Source organism: Simochromis diagramma, unplaced genomic scaffold (genome assembly GCF_900408965.1).
Source record: "Simochromis diagramma unplaced genomic scaffold, fSimDia1.1 OVJJ01000705.1, whole genome shotgun sequence".
In the NCBI taxonomy this organism is placed as follows: domain Eukaryota; kingdom Metazoa; phylum Chordata; class Actinopteri; order Cichliformes; family Cichlidae; genus Simochromis; species Simochromis diagramma.
The window spans coordinates 1748450-1766174 of NW_024387448.1; the positions used below are offsets into that span (position 1 = coordinate 1748450).

Consider the following 17725-nt stretch of genomic DNA (forward strand, 5'->3'; position numbering starts at 1 on the left):
AAAATGAAGGTGTTTTCAGTCAGACTCTTTCCAGATGGTTTTGAATGGTGGAACAAACTTTGCATTCATATTTTCATTCATTTTGACAAACTCCCCAACAATGGTTGAAATCTGACACTCACCTTTGGTTGTAGACACATTTACTTTTGTACGGCTCTCCTGACCTCTTCAATACATACTCATGACAATTTGGGGGCAAAAAATAACATAAAATAGAAAGTTCAAATTTTCATTCATCACTCTAGAAGACCTCTTACCACTCATTTCTTACTTTCACTGATTTCGTAATTTAAGATTTTCTCCATTTTCCTCAACCTTGAGAATGGTTTTCTATCAGCCAACCTTCCACTAAGACCCTTTCTCATGAGGCTTTGTCAAACAGTAGATGGATCAATTAAAGAACCAGATGCATATCTCAGGTCCTGTGTCAGGTCTTTTTTTCCCTATTTCTTAACAACATAAGTTTCAGATACTTTGTCCTCCACTTGCCCAGTTTCCTCAGTGATCTTTGCTAAGCTTTTTGTTGTATGTTGACACAAGACTGGTTCATCCTTTGAGCTTAGTGCAGTTTTTATGCTTGAATGGTTCATATGTCAGTGGCTTAACAAAAAAAAACCATTCCTGTGAAAATGGTCATGTATGTCAAAAAAAAAATCTGAGTGACCTTCAGAAAGCCTTGAGAACTAATGATCAAGACCTCTTAAAAATAAAGAAAATGCAAAAGACCTTTGCACTGCACTATCTGCACAACTACATCTTTTCTGCTTGGGTTTCATCTCAGCACTCTTGTTAATGCAGGCTATAATGCTGTTAAAGTTGTATTTGTCATTGGATTACATAATTCTTTGAAAGGTAAATGCATATTTATATGAAAGATGCAGTGGTAACTCACTGTACTCCTAAGGCTATAATTTGTTTACCAGCATCTTTACCTGCTGTGAATCTACCTTTTTCATATTCATAAGAAGGTTGGAGGGGACGCATGAAATCATTTTGAATGTTAATGACCTGTCACTCTTATTCAGTAGTATAAAGCATATAAATACAAAAAAATAAAAGAAAAAACCCACAGTGAGCCCTCTGGTTCGTGCTGTTGATTGTGTTGTTTTTGTCACACAGTGAGGTAGTAAACTATGACAAATAAATTTTAAAAATGTAACCTTCACCTCAAGTCTTTAAAACTGATTTTACATTTAGAAACAGTCGATCGATATGAGCAGGAAAAAATGATGTGGCTAACAGCTTGACAAGATGTGAATGACTCAGGTATTCTTAGGATGAGCCATGAACTCTGTATCACACTAGTATCACATCAAGCTGCGTAAGACCGTAAGAGTTAGCAGAAAGGATGTACGCACATAGGCATGGACATATGCAGTAACTGGAGCAGAAGAGTATCATCTGTGTAACCACATCCTTGTCCTCGGAGTGGAGAGAGGGAACCCGATATCCATCGTCCTGTAAAACTCCCCAGTCATCACTAATATGGGCAGGAATATCCCATTTAATATGCACAAGGGGACCGCAAAGGTCAGAGCAGGGGGGCCCGGGGTGAAGAAATGCTGCAAAAAATTCTTGCAGATAAAACAAAAATGATGTTTGGAGCACAGAGCGGCTATGCTTTCTCCTTTATGGTGCAAATTAACTTCCTGACTCCAAATCTCTCAGGGCTGCAGCGCAAGTCATGAGAAGACAACCCAAAGACTTTGATTTGTGACTGTCAGTTAGAAAAGAAATACATGTCTTTCCATGCAAATGGTCACCTGGCAACAACTGTCATCATTTGAGAGAGCTTAATCGGTGGTGGTGGAGGGGTGGGGATAATGATGGTGTCCCATATGTATCATTTGCGAAAGCCTGATGATCATCGTCTGAGATATTACAAACAACGACGCGCATAATTAAAGCTGTGTCTGTGGAGACTCACCTTCAGGTAGCCAATTAGTTTTATATTGTTTGTTTTGTATTACTATTTAATTTGAGTATTAAAGTATTCAGGCAATTTGTGATTTGAAAAGGAGAAAAAATATTATTATATTATTATATTATATTTATATTGCTGTTTGAGGATCTGCTTTAAATCACCCACAGCAGCCAGGGGTCTTTGAAGTAACATACAAGGCCGACACTGCCGATAGAGATGATTTGTCAAGTTTCAGGGGAGCTGACCTTCAGCATTGAACGCCATCGATTAGACAGAAGCAAGTGTGCACGCGCGCACACGCACGAGCGCCCAGCACGCCGAGCTTCCGATATGCATTCATGAGCGCTCGACTACAGCGCATGCACTCATGAATACATACCAAATCTCCCACACAAGGGTGCACACGCATGTATACATCACATGGGGCAGTGAGATATGAAAACAGAGCAGTGCTGCTCTGCATGAGGCCAAGATGAGCAGAGCAATCAATCAAAGTGTGCGTGAGGGTCCCTCAAAAAAATATATTTAAAAAAAAAAAAGGATATCCTTTGATTACTGCTGTTCAGCCAGTGCAAAATGAGATTAAGAACACAAGGGTCCAATGCTGCCACCTACACACACCATGGAGTAGTGCGCCTGGACACCCGCTGTAACGCATTTGCGCCGCCAGGTGACGCACTCCTGTCACTGACTCTCTCCCTCCCTCTCTCTCGGTCTCTCTCTCTCCTCTTTGGGATGCCGGAGTCTGACTGCAGCTCTCCTCTCATTCATGTTGAGCGCTGCTCTCGTGTGCGCACGGAACTGCAGAGCTGAGCTTTTGGAACCGTTGCTGCAGCTGCTGCTGCTGTTGCTGTGTGACCAGTCCCGGCGGGAATGGAAACATCTTCTGCTGCAACATCCTAAATCTATATTTACATTTTTTTAAAAAGAAAGAAAAGAAATGCCATGCAGCACGAATGCAGAGGACGGTTTGATCAGTAAGTACAGCCAAACTTTTCGTGGTTGATAGTCATCTCTCAACTCGTCTCGGAACCCTTTCTCCCTCTCTCTCTCTTTTTTGTCTTCTCCTACATCCGAAATGTTGGTGACATTCCTTCCCCCTCTCCGACCCTTCCTCTCCTTGTCGCCCTTCGTACCCCTCTTGCCGATGCCTCTCTCCCGACTTCCACTCTAACCAGAGCACACATGGACCACTCAGTGCTGCGGGGGGGGATCGGGGTTTGTGTTTCTCTCATTTTTGCGCTTTGGAGGGGAAGCAGCCAAACGCATGCTGAGGTTGCACATGGACTATCTGAATGTCTTTCCTTTCTCTGGCTTTTGGTGGAATTGCTCAAGTTGTTGAAGGTGAAGGATTGCATTACTTCACTGGCGAGGAGCTGCTGCGGATATTTTTTTCTTCCTTGGATGCAAAGTGGCAGCATGAATGAGGCAGTTATAGTGCAAAGATGCGCGGCGGTGTTTTATGTCCAGCATGTCACAGCTTTTAATGTTGCTGTGGTGCGTAGTGAGGACGGCAGGAGTCTGATAGGAACGCTGTCGCAATGTAATAGTGGTGCCGTTTAGAAGAGCGATCAGTCACCGAAACCTCTGCTGAGCACAGCCGGCTCACCAGAAAATTGTACCGGACTTTTTAAATATATATTTTTTTATTTTGTGGCCTGTTGTGATTTATCATGACGATTGTTTGCTGAAAACTTGTGCTGAAAACACGAAATCAACTTGGAAACACGCGGAGAGTGCGCGTGCACGCTTGCATGCATGCAAGGTCTCATATGTTTGGTGGTTGTGTATGCGCCTAGACGCAAAATGTAAATGTTTGACCTATGAATCCGAGAGCTCGTGGGTGTTGTTTGCTTCCACGGCTGTGTGTGTGTTTGTGAGATATGAGTGGATTTGCAGATTTTGTGTTCCTGTGTGTTTGTCCCATACCCTCCCACATATAAAAATATATATCCAGGCGGGCACACACGCACGCCCATAGCGTCATCATTTTTGGAGGCACGTCAAACGTGCTCTGACAGTTTTGTGTCACCTTATGAATTTTTGACTTGAAATGCGTAGGTGAGGCAGACAGGCTGATTTTGAGAGACTTACGGGCATCAAGCCACCAGTTTGCCTGCCAAGCACACAGAAAAAGGAGGGGGGAATATATCTCTTTAGGTTGTGTGTGTGTGTGTGTGTGTGTGTGTGCGTGTGTGTGTGTGTGTGTGTGTGTGTGTGAGTGAGAGAGAGAGATGTGAGCCTTCTCTGCATATTCCATCCTCATCTACCTCCCTCTCTCTCTACTTATCTCTCTCAAGGGTAAACTTGTGAGCATGAGTGTGTGTTTGTGTGTGTGATGATGTGGGTGCTATGTGGAGAGATGCAAAGAGATGAAGGGAAATAGAAAGAGAGAGAGACCCCCTTTCTTAAGTGTGTGTCTGTGTGTCATGTTGCGCCTGTGCTGGGACCCGTCGATAAAGCAGGAAACCCTGAGCATCACTTCCACTCCGGGGCCGAGGCGTGACATCCAATGTGACTAAGTGACTGGGGAAAATATTAGTTCCTGGTTGCACCCGGAGAAACGCAGTGGGGTTTTTGTTGTTCTTGTGCTTTTTTTTTCAAAGTTTTTTAGGCCAAAATGAGTCACAATCAGACTCCGGCGACAGCGGTGCTGGATGTGCTTTGAGGTGCTTGCAACCTAATTACCTAGTTTATTCTTGGAGTCTTTTATTATTAAATTGTTCATAGAGGGTATGATATTCTCTCCCCCTGCTCATTATGCATCCTGTTTCTACCTACAATAGACGTTCTGTGGGTAAGCAGTGTTGTAGTCGCATCAAAGTGGACTTTTAGGATTTCTCATGTGGCTTTTTAAAAACAACTCCATACTCTGTTGGATTAAAAAAAAACTTGTCAAAAGTTAGGGCGACATTTAATTAACACTTTCTTTGTGGGTGATGTGTCACACGTGCCTGTAAGCAGGTACTTTTCTGGCATTTTAACCTCTTTTATTTAACCCTAAAACTGTAATATACTAAAGCTTTGGACTCATTTTTGAAATTGCAGTATCCCTTTGAGGTTAATTAACTGAAATTAATCAAAGTAATTAAGTAATTACCGCATAGTACTTTTTAATAAGGGGTATTTCGATGAGCAGCCTCATTTTGGGTTGGTGGATGCGACTTAATTATGTAAGCCTCTGCTTTTTTTGGCGCTTCCTTGACATTGAATCACTATAAGCATCTTAGACGCCTGCCTGTAGTTCGGAGATGGTTTTGTTTGGGTGAAAGCAGCAGCCACCGCAGGGAATCTACGTGTGTAGGAGGGTCAGGTAGTGTTGGTGTGGCGGAAGGGCTGCTGGAGCCCTGTCTTTACTCTCAACCCTCAGATCCCGGCTGAGATGAGAGCCGCAGACAATCGACAGTGCACCCTGCGGTCCGTACCTCGAGTGCTTTTAACAAATAAGGCCAGGAGGAGAGGGGGGCGAGCAGAACTGCAATAAAGCAGACTGATAAAGCAGTCTGAACTCAGTCGGTGTGAGAAACACTCACAGGAAGGGTGGGCTATGGTAACGTGTCCGTATGATGCAATGAAAATGACATTTAGCCGATGGTTTGTTTTTTATTTTATTCCTGTCGCCTTTAGAGATCTCCATTTAAATACTGTATGTGCAGCTCCGGTGGGAGCCGAATTGCCGACCCAGCGGTGTTAGAGCTGCGCTCTCTCTCCTGTTGAGCTGCTGATGACTAGACTGCCAAGAAAAGTGATATTGTGTGTCAGAATACCAGTCTGAATGCAACAAACAACACATTTTTTTCCTTCCACTGCTTGAAAGGCAGTTTGTCTCCCTAGTTTAGCTTATGCATGTGGCTCGGATAACTCAGTGACAGACTAGAGCGCCAAATACGGTTTATCAGAGCAACATTCCCACCAGGTCACATACTTGATTACAACCAAAAGCAGTCAGCCGACGATGGGATTTTCCCTCCGCTTGCTGCCTATACTTAGCTGTCAGTCGTTCCAATAAGGAGATCTGTTTTTAAAATAATAACTTTACTGTTTTGTTATATGTAAGACCAGATAACCAAGTGCAGGACACCTTCAGAGTGGTGGAGTTCAGTGGTTCCACTGAAAACCAGATCAGAGCAGCGTGGCTGTGCGAAGAACGGGTCGTGGTTGCCCATCTGTCAGTCACTGTTTCAAAGAAAGAGGATTGAATGATCTAAGAATGAGAGGAACATTAGAAAAAGGAGCTTTCGTTGTTTATGTTTAGCCACAGCTTTATGATTAGTGCTCATTAATATGAAGCATTTAGTAAGAATTTAAGAATGTATTTTTCCTTTTTTTAACGATCAGCCACTGACAAAGTGTTTACAGCACCCAATTTTAGGCTGAACAACAACAACAACAAAATCAGACCTGGGAAGGATGCAAGAAGAAACGATTGGAGCAAAAGAGAGAGAGATGGAGAGAAGCGATGGGGCTTTTAAGTTCCCCGCATCTTTTTGATGCAGCCTCTGCGCTGAAAGGCCATGGCAGATCAAACGGGGCAGGCAGCTTGAAGTAGTTCCTCTTGTAAGGGGGAAGATACGCTCCGACGCCGTGCAGATGCGACAGGTAACCGCGAGACGGAGGTGGGAGCCACTTTCGCACGCTGCGTAATTGGAAGCGCTCGCTTCCCCAGTTGAAAATAAGACTTGCAAAGGAGCTTTCTGATTGTCGTTAGCATCGGCGTTTGGAATTTTCAAGCGAGACGAGCGGCAAGTGGGTGGGCGGGTGGACCGGGGGGGGGTTATTTCCTATCCGGGTGAGCGCGAGGATAATTCTGCCGCTGTTTTGTCAGCAATTAAAAGAATTTCAGCATCCCAATTTCTTGTGCTGCTGCTGCTCCAGACCACGCAGCTTGTATTTGTTGTCCCAAATGGCCAATTTCTGCCTTATGTTCCGTGCTGTCTGAACAGTTGAGGCAGCAAAATAATCTCTCTCTCTCTCTCTCTCTCTGTGTGTGTGTGTGTCTTTGTGAGCGTGTGCACGACCCCTATCTCCATGTGCAGCCAAACAAAATCCCTGAACTTCCTGTTCTTATGGAGCATCAATCCAATCAGCATATCCCCATATTTCCCATACTCAGAAAAGTGTGTCTGGGAAATACACACACGCACACACGCACACTTGAATATCCTCCCTTAACCCTCCTTTCTCTCCTTGTTTATATTTAGTGCTGGGCCAAGGTCAGAGTTGGAGTGCTTCATTCTTGTTTTTTCCGTACATGGCTTTCAGATGCAGATCTGTCTTCTGTTATCTGTAATCCTGGTTAGACTTTCCCTGGGCTATGGGGACGTGTGGGAGGAAGGTACAGCAGGGAAATGATAAAAAGGAGCAGAGGAAAAAAAGGATGACAGAAGGAAGGATAAGGCGGCTACAAATCTGTGACTTTTTGGGCATTGCACCTTGAATATTTAACTTTAACAGACATCAGTATGAGGACTTGACGCGCTATAAAAGGTTCCACTGTGATTAAAAAAACAAGAGAGAGACTAGATGGAAGGGGTTTCCGAGTGATAGGTTTGTCTTATTCATCTGAAATCAACCCCCCCCCCCCCCCCCGCCAGCAATAGGCGAGCTTTAGTGATAAAGTACTCCTTTTCTTTGCCAGAGTGGGAGGAAACTGTACTATATGAAAGTCTAAACCCACAATCCACACAGCGTGACATAAAATAAATATCCAAAAAACAGATACAACACCTTTCTCTACATGGAGCTCTTGCTCGGTGTTTATGAAGCAGTTTAAATTTTGCTCTTGAGCTTTATCGCTTCCTTTGGAGCGAGAAGAGAACGTAGGTGACATCAGAGAGAATCAGTAACAGCGGGCAGGGACCGATTTCGTTTTTTAAGTTGCTATAGTGGCACCATGAAAGTGTTTGTTAAAAAAGGAGAGAAAAAAAGCTCTCAAGGATGGGCTTTAGGAGGGCTCGCTGAGGTGAGCAGAGGTGAGCGGATAGGTGAAAACGGTAATTTACAGTGTGCTCGGCTAGTGCTCAGTGAAGGGGTGTGGGGAGGGGGGAGTAAGCGGGTATAAGAGGCCGGAGAAATTAGAATGTTGTTGAGGTGAGGAGGTCGGATGCAAAGGTAACGGCGGGTGTTACACTTCTTTCTGTCTTGCTTTCAGACAATTTTCAGGTAAAGCACTTCACAGTTGCAGAGAGGAAATTGAAAACAATAAAGTGGGTTTCAAGCAGAGCACCGGGAAATGAGGAAGTAGCCACAAGGCCCCGAAGAATCTTTCAAATTAGGCAAGTTGTTTTTGTTCCTTCATATATCATGCTGTCTGAAGATGAACAAGTATGTCTGGCAGCTTTTCAACTCGGTATGTAATCTAATGGAGCGAACTCTCAAAACACACTGAATCATAGCTGGTGGCACACTCTGTTCTGCCCCCCTTAAAAAAAATATATATATACACACACACACACACACACACACACACACACACACACACACACACACACACATATGTGTGTATATGTATATATATATTATATATATCAGGGAAAGAAGAAGAGTAATTGCAGAGGGGGGAACAACAGAGCATCAGCAGAGCAGAGTCTTGGAGAAAAAAAAAACGCAGATGAGTTTTAAAGAAAGTGAGAAAAAAATTGAATAAGGAACCGGAGGGCAGTGAGGCAAAGACAGAGTGACTGCATTCCTGACAATGTGTCTCAAATTCTGAGACTCTAAGAAGAAGGAGGAGGAGGGGATGGATAGAAAGTCACTGAGGTTGAAATCATGCAGTCCTAATTCAGGTTTTCCTTGAAGTGATTAGGAATTCAAAGGCATCAGGAGAGAAGGGAAACGTCACAAAGAAAGAGCTGAGAGAAGACACAGCAACGAGGGACCAATTCCAGTGTGGCCCCTTTACACTTTAACTGTGAAGGGTCTGCCACATTTAAGTGCTGTTCCAAGCTAAACAGCCTCTAGTGGCAGTGGGTTAGAAGGCCTTCAGGCTTATGGACCGCAATCTATCAAGTGCAACACCTTATTTTGTGTCTGATATGAAATTTCATTTGATTTCAAGATTCAAGGTTTAATCAATTTTTGTTCATGATCAGGAATTTTATTGCCCAAATAAAACTGAACGGTACAGTCCGTCTTTTTTTGAGTTTATATATTAGAAGAAAGTTGTTGAGGGTTTCTCTGTAATATTGTAGGGTCTTCAAATATCATATATGTTGTCAGTTGGCGTTATATAACGTCAACTAAATTGAATTGAAGTAAAAAAGTATATTGAACTCATAAATATACACAGGCTAGTGTGTAATTTCACCTCCAAAACAAATGAATACATCCACTCAGGGCTTTAACACACAAACATTTCCCCAAGCATGTTATTTATTATCCATATTGTTGCAATTACTTAATGTCAGCAGATTAGACATGAAGCCCTCTAAGCAACGAAGCTGGTTAGAAGCTAACATTATGCTAGCTAATGTTAGCTTTGAGTTAAAAAGTAATACTTTCCCTGTGACGAACAGTTTGATAAAATTCTCACATTTTGTGAGAGTTTATTCGCTAAGTGTCTGAGTTCAACGACGTTAGAGCCACTCCACATTTCAAAGAAAGTTTCATTAACGCTAGCTAACAGAGGCTAACAGCAGCGCTTACCAACAGAACAGTTCAGGATACAATAACTCACTCAAGTATCACTGTTACTGGACAGAAGTGAGTTTCACTGACTGATCAACTCATATTGGACTCCTTTCACAAAGTTTTACGGCTTCTTCCAGAGTAAATAAACATGTACATGGAAATGATATTAGGCTTCCATCTGTATCTAAGCTTTTAAGATTCAAGTGTGACACCATACGGAGTTACACTCTTCCAGGATTGGGAGCATGCAGCCCAAAGGTTGGAACAGGTCCAGAGTGACATGGGTGACTCATTTGAGAAATCACGTTTTTCCGTCTCTGGCGATTTGGATCACGAGACTTATTGTCGTAAGTCAGTATCCGCCTGCTGATCACTTTCTTGTGATGGCCTCATGCTTCTTTACTCGAGTGCAGCTTCAGAAGATTTTAAGTTAGAACACAACATTTAGAAATTTCTCTACTTAACCAACAAACAGACTATAATGGGTGCAGAATATGTTCAGCAACAACACTCAAAAGCCTCATTCGGACAAGATCGCTTCCTACAAGAATGCGAGCTAATCAGGGAGTGATGGTACGTTTGTCCGAGCCTACAGCTGGATGTAGTGCTACATGGGATTTGATGAGGAGGTGAAGCTGTGAATGTACAGAGGTGCTTAGAAGTCAGTAATATTTCATCTGAGTTGGTCTTTTTGTGGCATTTGATTTGGACGAGCCTCAAACAACCTGTCAAGCATGAAGAAATAATGACGTTCACATAAAAAAGTGGGGTAGTGGCATGAGTCTTAATTAGTTTTTCCCACACAACTACACTGTATTTGAAGACGGAAGAGCAAACAAAAATAATTCCATATATAGACCTAATTTGTGACTAAATCTGATGGAGGGATAATCGCCCGGCCTCCCCAGTAACTTCCTCATTCCATGAGCAGACTTCAACTCCACCATGTTGGAGTTGGATTTGGTTTAGGTTGCATCAGTTGTCCCTTTTCTGCTCTGTAGCCTGTCTTTGTGAGCTCACTCTACTGGCAGCAGGCACTCTACCTGCTGCAGGTTGTAGTTGGAGTGCCTTTACAGCTCTCAGTGAATAACCAAAGAGAAGAGGGACAAACATCGCCAGCTGCTGTTTAAGATGGAGGGATTGGGGTCTGTCAGATTGTAGATCGAGGAACTCCTATAGGGAAACACTTGACGATAAGGACTGGATGTAGCTGAGCTTTCAAAATAAGAGTGAGGATATTGCCCAGCGGTAACTCATTTGTGTTGCTGTGTCAGACAGTTGAAAAAATACAACAAAATACGCTTGGAAGACTGTCAACATACCTGGGCAGCCTGTCCAAGTAGTCTATGTGTGAAAAACACGGTTATTGTGACTACTCGCTGATGCAGCTACAGTTTGAGGAATATTTTCAGACAGCCACTTTTTCCTGGCAATTTATGGCATTGATTTTGCCAGATGATTTGAAGTGTTAAGTATTTGTATCCTAAACGGTTCCAAAAACAGTGTATGGTAACATCATTTTTATCACAAGTCACGAAGAAAGAAAAGAATAAATAAAGACTGAAAAAGAGTGTTTGAGTGTTTATCACGCAGCCAACAAAACCAATTTAGCAGCTGGAGGAGAACATAAGGTAAACAGACATAGTCATCGAGAGGGATCCTGGCAGGTCCCCCTTGGCTTTGCTGTGAGGAAATGACAGGAATGACAGCAGAAATGCTGAGTCAGCGAGTGCGATGACACTCCCCGAATCATCACACACATGGCTGTTTGTGCACGCTCAGACACACACATCTCATTTTGTTGAGTGCTCGGTCAAACACAAACCTAAATGCGTGAGGGAGGGGTGGCTGTAATGTCGTGTGTGTGTGTGTGTGTGTGTGTGATGAGAAACAGGATCAGAGAACCATTTGCAATGCGCGCCGTCATCTGTCTCTCATCTTGAGAAAAGTGTAACTTCCAGGTTCAGCATTTTTCCTCAAGGCCATCCCAGCAAACGTCCTTGTTTCTTTTATGTATCATCTATAGGCTCATATATATCTTGTTGTTTGACTGCTTTTGAATTTGAAATGTTTAATTGACTCTGAGCCCAAGTGGTGCAATGAAATTCAATTGATCTCAAGTTTACTACTGGGCCCGTCAACTCGAGTGGGCATTTATCTGGGCTGAACTCAGAGAGGAAGGAGAAGTACATTAAACACGCCAAAATGTAACCACCTTGGCTTTTGTTGTGATAGATTAACTTCTTCCTTGGTTTGAGAAGTGAACTTTCCCCTCTCGGTTTAAGCCTCTTTGGGTTCTGCCAATCCAGCTCGGCTTTCTTTCTTCCATTTGCCTTAAAAGCAATCCTGGCAGCTAGAAATCACCCAGAATTCTGTCGCAAAGACAGATATGGTTTATAAGACACAGAAACAGTGCAGTATTGATAGTAAATGCCTCCTCTCAACCACAAACAAAAAAATAGGAGGTGATACTGTGTGGGTCAAAAAACATCTTGAAATCCATTTAAGGCACCTTGAATTTTCCTGTTTGAAACTGGCGTCTCCGCGGCCATTGAGTATGCTGCTTTTATAGGGTGGTGATGCATGGGAAACCATTTTAAGGTGGTGCAGACGGGCAATTTAGCTTTTAACAGATGCAGGGGGTTGCAAATGGACGGAAATTGGAGAGAAAGTGTTGAGTTCGGTGGAAGCAGCAGTGACACAACCACAGGAGAAGCTTTTGTCTAGCGAGATGAATTTACTCAATAACCTCCGCCTAATGGGGTTGTCTGTTATTTTCTGTTTTTGTGCCTATCTCTATTCCTCTCTCCTTTCTCCACAGCTGAAGTATTGTGCGCTCTTATTTCGTGTGTTATTCTCACCCCCTCTGTCTCTTTATCCTCTGTCTGCGTGGCGCTGTCTTTCTTTTCATTCAGGAGGCTCACATTGCCTTCTAAAAGCCCAGAGAATTCTTAAGTATTAGCTATTATTTCAAGCCTTTTCATGTTTCTCATCACACAGCCGCAGGTGCTTTTGTCCACTTTTCCGTTTATGCAGATCAGAGTTGCTCTTACCGCCAGCTACAATCTAATTTTACTGTGTGAAGGTATATTGGTATCAAAAAGCCCAAACTCATTGTTCATCACATCAGAGAGCCAAGTGTTTTGAAATCAAGGCGCTATATTGTGTTATAGGCTCATTTTGGGGTTGCTGGTAGATAGAAATCTAAAGTCACATCAGACTCGTACACGTCTTGTTTGGATTTCACTTTTAAAACTTTTTTTTTTTGCAAATCCTACAGCCTTGTCTCTACATGCTTGTCAAACTTTCTGAGACTTGCTTTCATGTAGTCTTGGCCTTTGGTCTTGTGTGAGTAGCCTTGACTTTTGTAGCCACACCAGCATCACAGCTCTGGAGATGGTTATGTCAGCCTGCCTGTCTATTACTTATCCACACTGGGCAAAAAAACAGAAATGAATGGACCAAATGGCATTCATTCTTGCTGCATAAATTTTCATAAAAACTTGAGTGATCTCGAAGTTTTCCTCTAGCAACACTGTGAGGTTGTCACTTGCGGTTTTGCTATAAAATTTGGAGCAGACATTCAGATTCCCCTTAAAGATGACCAGTTGCTCCAAAACTGATTACATACAAGCGTCTGACAATCTAAAGCAGTTGACATTGATTTTATGCCTTCTAAACATTAACATGTATGCAGTCTCGCTATTCTTTAAGTTCTCGAGTAACATCTGCACTGTTCTGCAGTGTTATTTGCAGAACAGTGCAGATGTTCTGCAATTAAGACATACTAACAAATCACAACAATAGTTGCCTTGAGGCACTTTATATTGTGAGGTAAAGACTCTACAATAATACTGAGATGACACTCTATGGGCAAGCAATTGGCAACAGTGGGGAGGAAAAACTCCCTTTTAATAGGAAGAAACCTCCAGCAGAGTCAGGCTCAGGGAAGGACAGCCATCGGCTGCGAATGGTTGGTTAATGATTAAATGCCGAGTGGTGTTAAACACATAGAGAGTGAAAAGACTTCTGCAGTGTTATGTACAAGTGCAGGTAATGTCTCATTTTTTCATTGTACTTTTTTATTGTTTCACAAGAAAGCGTCCTCGTTTTAGGCAGTTGGATTCATGTGCAAACACATGGCAAGATTTCATACCTCTGGTTATTTATGCAATGTTGAGTGAGTTCTGACTCATGGCTTCGTGACTTGGTGTATCGCCCATTTGGACTTTGGACACCCAGTCTATTTTCTGACAAAATCTCTTGATGATCTTTGTGCCCTAATCCTATAGGATGTGTAGCATAAAACATGGATCTCAAAAATCCTAAATCTTAACAAATAAACAGTTTTAATAGACCTCTAAATGTCTTTTTCACTTCCATATAACTAAAAGCAGTGGACAGTGATATGTTGTTATCAGCTGTTCCACCAAATTTAATGGTTGGATTGCTTAAAAGGTAAAACAAAAGGCACAGAAATTGGCAAATGAACCCATCCTGATCTTGGTTGCTGTTGCTCAAAAAGCATAAAAGACATCATGTAGCTAACTTTAATGCAGCATTGTTCACTTAAATATATCACACATCCTACTGGCAAATCTGGGATGTGCTGTTCAGCCTGTTTTGTTCTGGGATTCTTGGGGTCTCACTGCTCTTCTTTCTGCCTCAAACTTTCCATTTATGCTCATAATACTGCAAGAAGGTGTCCTCATCTTCCTGACTTATGCTTCCCACATATGCATACGGAGAGGCAGGTAGGTCCCCAAAGAGAGCCATTCTGCCAAATATATATTACTGCTAATGGAAATAGCAGTCTTTTTTTAATATAGTGGTCTTGAATTAAATACTGCCAGCATAAGTCATCTCAGGGCACTTCATATGGTACGGCTGAGACCACAGAGTGTTATAGAGAGAGAAACCCACCAGTTTCCTTTGAGCAAGCACTTGGGATGGGGTTTAGTGATTTGTAATCTTAACCTCCTTTTTTGTTCTTTGCTTTGGCCGCCCATTATATTCCAGATGAACTGTCACACTTTTTAAATTGAATTCGTTAAATTTGAGATACCCCGAAGACACTGCTCAAAGCGTGTTTGTGCCACCCTTCTTATAACAGCAGTTCTTCTTCCCTTCAGCCTCCTCATCTGTTTTTTTAATATAGATGCCGTGTAAGATGTTTTATTCCTCCCTCCTCTCTCTGACTAGTACTGTTGGTTTTAGAGATCTCAGCAGACTGAATAGAGGAGGCTTTGCTGCAGGCGGCTCCTTCTCCCTAATGAGAGAAATGGAGCCGTTCGCTGCAAACGTGCACATCTGTGTTCGGCGCGCACGTGTGTGTTCGTACCAGCGCCTGCCTGTGTGTAGGCAGTCGGAGCAGCTGAGTGTTTATGTATGTGGTTTTGTGAAATTGCTCGTGTGAAATATTATGTGTGTGTTTGAGTCAGCGTGTTTCTGTGTGTAGCTGTGGGGTTTGTTTTTGAGTGTTTTGTGTGCACGTGTGCGTGTGTGTTTCATGCCTCACGTCTCCACACACTGTTTCAAATTCTTTCCTCTTGTGAAACTGAGGAAACTGAACAGTTTATGTGGCTGTTGAACACAACATTTCATTTTCCCACTGTGTGCTGATGTAGTTGACTGGCTTCCCTGTGTGCTCCTGGAGGAATTCAGCTCCATGTTTCTTCCTCTCACTTTGTGTATAACGGCAACTGTGTGTGTCTTGTGTGTACAGTTTATGATTAGCAGAGTTCTTGGATTTCTGTCTTTTTCTTTTAAACCAATCATAAATATTTAGGTAATGAGCCTGAAAATGTCATTCAGTGATTGTTGTAATTAACTCAAGAATTGTTAAAAACTATGAAAAATGCCCTTTACTGCCTTAGGTGAGTCTTTGCTTTTTGATTCACTGATGCCAAGTAGTCTGTTTTTATCTGATGCATTCCCATAAAAGAAAATCCTTAAAATTTACCTTCATATTATGTTATTGGAGATAGCTACCAAGCTAACAATGAGAAGGCAAATCAAGGAAAAAGCTGAATCCTCAACTGCTACAATGAGACTCCCAAAAGGTTGATTCTGTTCATCTGGACGTAGCGTTTTGTGGGAGAAACGTTTCGTCACTCATCCAAGTGACTTCTTCAGTCTCAGCTGACTGCAGGTTTCCCCAACCTTATAAACAGTACATTTGCACTGTGACTGAAACCAGCCCACTGAATAAACAATCGACTGTGAGGTCAGTTCTTTGATCATTGCAAATCGATTGAGCATGCATCAAGACTGCTATAATGAGACGATCCGGTCATTGTCCTCTAGAGAGGAATTCTGCTGGAGTGGTCCACTTGTATTGGTATTTACCAAGTTGATTTCTGTGATCATCTTTATCCTATGATAAAATATTTCTGTCATGATGGGAGCGGTGCCTTGGGTTTGAGGAATGGTGTTCCGTTAATCCAGTAGAGCTCCAGCGTCTTGGAAAATCAATTCCACTGAACACTGGAGCTGTTCTGGTGGGACATGATACTGACTCCTCACCTTATTAAGACACTTAAGGGCTCGTTACATCTGCATTTGTTGCCTTTGAGAACAGTAGCACACTCCAAAAGTGACGTTGTGGCAGGGCTGAAGATACAACTGTTTTTTTCTACCATTCGATCCTTTCGTCTTCAACCCCCCGAATCCCAGCTGGTCACAACAAATGGCTGCCCCTCCCTGAGCCTGTTTCTGCCAGAGGTTTCTTTGTCCTGTTTAAAGGGTTTTTCCTTCCTACAGTCGCCAATTGCTTGCTGCTGAGAAAATATTTGTTTTTGATTGAAATTCCGGACTTTTACAATCTCCTGCAACAGTGCAAACACTTAGCTGCCCCTGACTGGAAGAACCCCCTCTTGTTGCCGGTCTGCTCCGGGATGTTAAAGTGAAACCAGCATATTTGCAGCTTGTCTGAAGACTTTCAAAACGTGTTTCTGAAAACATTTGAAGTGAGAAATAAGTCAAGAAGCTTTAAATTGGTTTTTATTTTGGATCAGTGTTCTTATAATTTTTTTTAGAAGTTTCCAGTTGCCTCATGTCAAGGCTGATGCCCCTGATTCACATAGGGAAAGCCTAGACTTAAACTGTATGCAAATAAGAAGGAGGCAACACGATGCCTGGGCTCTTGAAACCCAACACACCGAAGAGAAAACAAAGGTGAACTGTAATTTGAGGCTTAAAAAACATTATTGCGGACATTTTAGTCAAGTAAATGTGATGGAAATACTAATTACAATAAAACAGAAGCACATAAGAACTAAACTGGTTAAAAAATAATATTAAGTCACTGCAGTTTTCTGTTGAACAGCTTTAAACGTAGAACCAAAAGTATCTGGAAAACCTAAAAAGAAAAGAAGCTTTTATGTGAGGTATAGCTGAAATCAATCACACCTGTTCACGTCACTGCACGTCAGCACCCGGTGCTGTATGACTGCAGTATATCACCATGCTCTTCATGTCACTGTCACCGTGTGTGATGAGTGTGTTCCACACGTGCCTCATGTTTTGCCACAGCAGTTGAGAGGATTACTCTTGAGGCTACACAGAGAGAAAATACAACACAAAAAAAAGCATGAAAGAGTGTGAATTGACCATAAAGCGCTGCCGCTCTGAAGGGATTAGAAGGGGTTAAACTGCAGGGTGTGATAAAGACTAGCAGACAAACTGCTGCTGTACACGCGTGTGCGTGTGTTTGTGAGAGAGATGTACAAATACCATGACCTACTGGAACCACATTGTCATTCTTGAAGAAGTGGATGTTTGTGCGTTTATGCTACTGGATATGTGTGTGTTTTTCAAGGAGTGTGTGTATGTAAGCGTGACACCCCAGAGACACCCCAATTACCACACTGAAAAAATATATAGAGAAGAAGCAAGATGTGTTTGTGTGCATGAGGGAGCGCTCGCGAGACAGGGAGAGTGAGGAATTGTTGCAAGTGTGCCGTTTAAGAGTGACTTAGTGGCTGTTAGGAGTGTAGCATGCAGCAGGAAGACTGTGCAAAGCCTCAGTTCATCATGACAAATGCAAACACTAGCACCGTGGCAGTCAAGTTTTGTTTGTTACCTTGGAAAGCTGAAAAAATAAAACATCCTCTTATCGTAAATTACAGGCTTGGATTCGTACATGTCCTATTGATGGATTTTTTTTATCAG

At 42.5% G+C, this 17725-nt stretch overlaps 1 protein-coding gene across 4 annotated transcripts in view; it reads left to right on the top strand.

The window, feature by feature from the left end:
• The first annotated feature begins 2688 nt into the window (after positions 1-2688).
• LOC120722700 (plexin-A1-like) overlaps positions 2689-17725 on the top strand; it is a 308843-nt gene continuing 293806 nt past the window's right edge. For 2 of the 4 annotated variants that reach the window (XM_040013789.1, XM_040013791.1), the window contains exon 1: positions 2689-2901. The gene's annotated coding sequence lies outside the window, so the exon portion shown is untranslated. The other 2 variants (XM_040013792.1, XM_040013790.1) reach the window with 2 other exon arrangements.